The following is a 6,486-nucleotide window of genomic DNA, read 5'->3' on the forward strand; positions in this document are numbered from 1 at the left end:
AGCTCAGCCTTGCGCAAGAAAAAAGGACCACGCCCTTTCGCAAGCCCCTTTGAAACTTTTAAATGAGAAACATGTGTACAGCGAGGTCGTTCGAAACAGGCGCGCAAACGCATCCGCGCCATCTGTGTGCGGAACTAGGAAAACCTACGGCCTTCGCCATACAGAAAGAAAGGTACATGGCGCGAGCTAACGCTACGTTGCATACTAAGAACGAGAGCTAGTGAATAATGACAGAAACATCTTGGGAAGAGAGAAAAAAACAACAACAACAAAAAAAAAAAAGACACGCAAGTTGTTGGCTCGGGCAAGCATTCTATTTTACGGCGAGTAAAGAGCATAGCAACTTCTCACAAGAACAGCAACAAAGACAAGAAGAACGTGAGAGAGGGGGAGAAACAGGCGCGTTTCTTTGGAATGCAGAGCATGCTGCACACACTATGAAGTGCCAAAGAGACGGGGAAAGCAGATGGCGCGATTGTGTATGTCCTCAAAGCTTGAAAACAATTTCTAAACTACAAGGTGTGCCGAAGTCCGCCTACTCTCATCAGGTTGCTCCCGCCTCCAATTGCATTTAAATTAAAATTACAGTCGCCTCAGAGGCAGAGAGAGAGACAGAAAATGTGTACACTTGCTTCGCGCAGCTGCACCCGTTCATATTTTACAGCAACAAGAGCACTCCCGCAGGCACAAAGTCCGCTGCCGCGTCCGCCGGGGAAGAATGCACTGGCTTCCGTAAATTGCCGTGCGGCAGACTGCTGCATCGTAGCACACCTGAACCGCGCAGACGTCAGCGATCGCCGCGAGATCGCTGCGAGCGCTAAAGTCCGAAACCACGTCCGCCGGGGCGGCGGGAGCTCGATACCCCTTCACGAAACTTCTGCGTGTACACCGCCGCACGGCCACGGCGGAGTCGCTGGCATCCTGCGCGCAGTTGCATTGCGTCGCGCCGGGAATCGTTGAAGCCCCACGCAGACGTCGGCGTCGGCCCCGACCTGGCTGCGAGCGCTCGAAGAGACCAAGTCCGAAGCCACGTGAGCCGGGGCGGTGTGAGCGCGACTAAGTCAGAGACGACGTCAGCCGGGGCGGCGTGAGCGAGACCAAGTCCGAGACGACGTCAGCCGGGGCGTCGAGCACGGCGCGCGCGCTTTTCCCACTCTTACTCGAAAAATGGCGAAGGGGCCGCGCTAGCGTGCCTTGAATCGGTGAGCGGCGGTACCGCGGCGATCCCGAGAGCTCAAATCGGCCGTGCCAAGCCCAAATATTGGCGCTCGGCTCGGCGCAGTACGCCGCCTTGTCGCACGAGTAGCGCCCCGTGGAGGTCTGGTCACTTATCGCTGCTCTTATAAGGGGCCGTACCGCCCTGGCCGACGTTGTACCGTAGTGCCCTTTTCGGCTTGCGCGTGTTCGTGGTGGTGTCGGCGCACCGCTCCGCACTCGAGAATCGTGCCCACGACGACGCGAGCGCTCGGAAGAGACAGAAGTCCAAAACCACCTGAGCCGGGCCGCGGCGGGAGCTCGACGCCCGTCACGCAACTTTGGCGTACAAGCCACCGCACGGCCGCGACTGAGTCGTCGTCACCGTCCGGCTGGCTGCACTATAGCACGCCGGGAACCGGGAAAGAACCGCGCAGAGGTCGTCGTTTTGCCGCGACGTTGACGCGAGCGCGCGCAGAGACAAAGTCTGAAACGGCGTCAGCCGGGGTGTCGAGCACGCCGCCCGCGCCGGTCGCACTCGTGCTCGGAAACGGCGAAAGGGCCGCGCTAGCGTGCGGCCCCGTAGGGGCACAGAAAGGCGATTGTTCTGGAAACCGCGCTGTCCATATGCGAGAGATTGCCGTTCGCGCATTCGGTCGACGCGCTGCGCTTTCACGACTTCGGCATTGCGCTGACGACGTAAGCTTTCCATCTCGCTCGCGGCGCTGCGAGGCGGCACGATTTTCGCCAAACGCTCGTCGAAAGTGGCACGAGTACGGCCCGATGGAGATTTGGGAACTTATCGCTGCTATTATATGGGGGTCCCAGAGAGCAGTCGCCCCCAAAAGCGACCTGGGTGTTTGATATGCGGCGGGCTTCGTGCCCGTCAAGCGTGTCCCCGGTATCGCTCCCGTGGATCCCACAGCTGACGTCTGCAGCCTCATCCGCTTGATGCGTTAGGGGCTGGTTGTCGGACGACGCTTTCTCCACGATATCGAGTTGTGTTCCGCATCGTCCTCGGACGAGTCAAATACGAAAGCGCCGAAGGCGCGGGCGTGACCCGTCGCCTGGCGGCTTTGCCGTCTCGGCTACGATGCAAGTGTCGGTCGGTCCACCTGTGCTGCGGGCTCAAGAGAAACAGCAAGCCGTGATCGAGTCGACACAACCAGTCTATCGAGAATGTTGCGTGCTTCTTGCCGCGTGGTGATACCCGGCCCTTCGGGGAGGGCGCCGTAGCGAGCTCGAACGCCGTCGTCTCGGACTGTGCAAAGTGCTACTCTTTGCAAGAACGAAGCGTGCTGGGGCGCCTGAAGGTGGCCTCGGCATCGCAAAAACGGCGTCCGGCCTGCTTGACAGGCGGGACGCGCAGTTGAACGATTACCTGGTTGATCCTGCCAGTAATCATATGCTTGTCTCAAAGATTAAGCCATGCATGTCTAAGTACATGCCGAAATAAGGCGAAACCGCGAATGGCTCATTAAATCAGTTATGGTTCCTTAGATCGTTTCTTCCTACTTGGATAACTGTGGCAATTCTAGAGCTAATACATGCAGTGAGCCTGAAGCCCTTTGGGCGACGGGTGCTTTTATTAGACCAAGATCGATCGGGTTTCGGCCCGTATTGTGTGGTGACTCTGGATAACTTTGTGCTGATCGCATGGCCACGAGCCGGCGACGTTTCTTTCAAGTGTCTGCCTTATCAACTTTCGATGGTAGGTTACTTGCTTACCATGGTTGTTACGGGTAACGGAGAATCAGGGTTCGATTCCGGAGAGGGAGCCTGAGAAACGGCTACCACATCCAAGGAAGGCAGCAGGCGCGCAAATTACCCACTCCCGGCACGGGGAGGTAGTGACGAAAAATAACAATAGGGGACTCTTTTGAGGCCCCGTAATTGAAATGAATACACTCTAAATCCTTTAACGAGGATCAATTGGAGGGCAAGTCTGGTGCCAGCAGCCGCGGTAATTCCAGCTCCAATAGCGTATACTAAAGCTGCTGCGGTTAAAAAGCTCGTAGTTGGATCTCAGTTCCAGACGAGTAGCGCATCTACCCGATGCGACGGCTCGGACTGAACATCATGCCGGTCCTTTCTTGGTGCACTTCATTGTGTGCCTCGAGAAGGCCGGTGCTTTTACTTTGAAATAATTAGAGTGCTCAACGCAGGCGAGTCGCCTGAATAAACTTGCATGGAATAATAGAACAAGACCTCGTTTCTGTTCTGTTGGTTTTTGGAATACGAGGTAATGATTAAGAGGGACAGACGGGGGCATTCGTATTGCGGCGCTAGAGGTGAAATTCTTGGACCGTCGCAAGACGAACTACTGCGAAAGCATTTGCCAAGAATGTTTTCTTTGATCAAGAACGAAAGTCAGAGGTTAGAAGGCGATCAGATACCGCCCTAGTTCTGACCATAAACGATGCCAACCAGCGATCCGCCTGAGTTACTCAAACGACTCGGCGGGCAGCTTCCGGGAAACCAAAGTGTTTGGGTTCCGGGGGAAGTATGGTTGCAAAGCTAAAACTTAAAGGAATTGACGGAAGGGCACCACCAGGAGTGGAGCCTGCGGCTTAATTTGACTCAACACGGGAAAACTTACCCGGCCCGGACACTGGGAGGATTGACAGATTGAGAGCTCTTTCTTGATTCGGTGGATGGTGGGGCATGGCCGTTCTTAGTTGGTGGAGCGATTTGTCTGGTTAATTCCGATAACGAACGAGACTCTAGCCTATTAAATAGGTGCGGGGTTCCCAGCACCTTACAACCTTCTTAGAGGGACAAGCGGCTCCTAGCCGCACGAAACAGAGCAATAACAGGTCTGTGATGCCCTTAGATGTCCAGGGCCGCACGCGCGCTACGCTGAAGGAACCAGCGTGTCTTTATCCCTGTCTGAAAAGATTGGGTAACCCGTGGAACTTCTTTCGTGATTGGGATAGGGGCTTGCAATTGTTCCCCTTGAACGAGGAATTCCCAGTAAGCGCGAGTCATAAGCTCGCGTTGATTACGTCCCTGCCCTTTGTACACACCGCCCATCGCTACTACCGATTGAATGATTTAGTGAGGTCTTCGGACCGATGTCCGGCGCGGCCTTTCGGTTGCGCCTGTCTGTTGGAAAGATGACCAAACTTGATCATTTAGAGGAAGTAAAAGTCGTAACAAGGTTTCCGTAGGTGAACCTGCGGAAGGATCATTACCGGATTGTTCGAGGGTGACGAGCGCCATTGTTTCTACCCCGTGTGGGTGAAGCAGCTCGCTGCGCCCGACGCTTTCCGCCGCTGGCCCCGCTTGGACGCGGGGACGGCTATACCCGAACATGCCGGGGATTGCCCGAATTTCGAAGGGTGCCCCGTGCCAAATTTGTTGCGCCCAGTGGACGCCGGCTGCAACCGTGGACGGTTGGCTTGGCCGCGCCCGCGGGTAGAAACGGCGTAACGCACACTGGGTGGGCTTTCTGAAGTCCGCCTCGGCACTCTTGCGCGGAATGGGAGTAAGACGACCCGACCTGCTGCTCTTGCCCAGTACGAGGGGAACGGCGAAGCGTGCGGTCGGTCAAGGAACTGACGGTCGAGAGCTAATGCCACTGCCGCTTAGTACACACGGAACCGTGGTGCGAGCGCTCTCCCGTCCTCCGCGGTAAACGCTGCCCAGTCTGAAAAGGCTGGCGGCTGCCGGTCGCTTCCTGCGGCGAGTGTGGAGTAACGAACCGACTTTGTTGCTGCCCAAGTACTAAAGGAACGGTGCGGCGCTCGGTGGGTCATGGAACCGGCGGTATTGAGGGTGCGGCTGCCAAGTACGGAAGGAACCGTGGCCTAAAGCACTCTCCCGTCGTCCGCGGCAAATTCCACCGCGCCCGAAAGGGCCGGAGGCTGCCGGTCGGCTCCCGCTCGTGACGCGCGAGGTGTCGAGTTCGCGGTTCAATGCGACGACGTCTGCAGGCAATTTGCCCGCCGCCGAGGGAAAGGCGGCGTTGCTGCGAAGTACCGAAGGAAACGCGGCTTTGCTACGTCGGAAGCGTTCTGCGGTTTGCGGACTTGTGCGCTTTGGGAAGGCGCCGCACGTCGAAAGAGGAAGTACGGACAGACGAGGGACTGTAATCCCGTATTCGAACGCACTTGCGGCCAGGCCCTTGCTGGCTTCGTCTTCCGCCTCAAGTAGACTTGTGGCTCCGGCGCAGAGAGCCCTCCCTGGCACTGGCCGAGTGGCTTTGGAGAGCTGCGCGAGTACGCGTGCGCCAAGCTCTTGTCTTTCGTCTCGAGTAGGCTGTTGGATCAGCAGCGGTCATGCGGAAACGCGTGACCGCCGAACGAAAGAGCGAAACAGGAGTAGCGCACGCCGAAAGGCGCTCTTCGAAACCACACACAGGGAGACGCCACGTGGCCGAAACACTTGTTGTACTGTACTGAATTGAACAAACTATTTTTCACGACTCTAAGCTGTGGATCACTCGGTTCTCGGGTCGATGAAGAACGCAGCCAGCTGCGAGACTTGGTGTGAATTGCAGGACACACTGAGCACTGATTCTTTGAACGCACATTGCGGCCTTGGGTCTTCCCTTGGCTTCGTCTGTCTGAGGGTCGGATCACATATCAAGAGAGCCTTCGGCGACCAGGGAACGTGCGTCCGTCGACTCGTTTTGACCGCGTCGGCATCATGGACAGTACGTTGAGCGCTAAAGCCACGCGCCAGCAACCTCACGAGAAGGAGACGGTGGCGAGCCGTCGTGCCAAATCTTCGAAGAGACGGAAACGAGGCATTACTACTGCAGCGTGACGAGTGCGCGCCTCAGGCAAGACCGCCGCAGGATGGAGTCGGATACCTGCAGGGAAAGAGCGTTCCAAGCTCGAGGCGCGAACGTCTGTTGCCTTGTAGCGCGCACCTTTGCGAGAGAGTCGGAAGCGATCGCAATTTGCGTTGTTTGCCTTCGGAGTACGTCGAGCTCCAGAGCTGGTCGCTCGCTCACGTCACCGCAGCTGTGTGGGTGCCCTTCCGGGCTTCGTCGCACGAATGGGAATCGGCAGATTCGTGCGACGAGCGGGGAGGAGAAGGGTGGCCCCCGAAAGCGGTTCGACGCGAGAGCGCCGTCTGCGAGCGAGAAGAGCACGGCACGGGGGAGAATTGCCGCGAGACGGAAAATGTCTCCCTCGAGAGCGTTGGCCGAGCTGAAGCGTTCCGTCGTAGTCCGCCGTCGGTCCAAGTGCTTCGCAGTCTCTGTCCCCTTAAGACTGGGCCACTCCAGTTGGGGCAGGGGCGACGCTACACGAGACGATGCCTCCCGCCAGGTTTTAGTCGCCC

The 6,486-nt window shown here is 57.4% G+C and overlaps 2 non-coding genes across 2 annotated transcripts; both read left to right on the forward strand.

Annotated features, from left to right (window-relative positions):
- The first annotated feature begins 2,572 nt into the window (after positions 1-2,572).
- LOC135908064 (small subunit ribosomal RNA) lies at positions 2,573-4,387 on the forward strand. The gene has a single exon (XR_010566190.1). It is a non-coding gene; the product is annotated as a small subunit ribosomal RNA (ribosomal RNA).
- Positions 4,388-5,618: 1,231 nt separating this feature from the next.
- Positions 5,619-5,771, forward strand: LOC135908065 (5.8S ribosomal RNA). Its single transcript, XR_010566191.1, has one exon. It is a non-coding gene; the product is annotated as a 5.8S ribosomal RNA (ribosomal RNA).
- Positions 5,772-6,486: the final 715 nt, after the last annotated feature.

Source organism: Dermacentor albipictus, chromosome 10 (assembly GCF_038994185.2).
Source record: "Dermacentor albipictus isolate Rhodes 1998 colony chromosome 10, USDA_Dalb.pri_finalv2, whole genome shotgun sequence".
NCBI lineage: Eukaryota > Metazoa > Arthropoda > Arachnida > Ixodida > Ixodidae > Dermacentor > Dermacentor albipictus.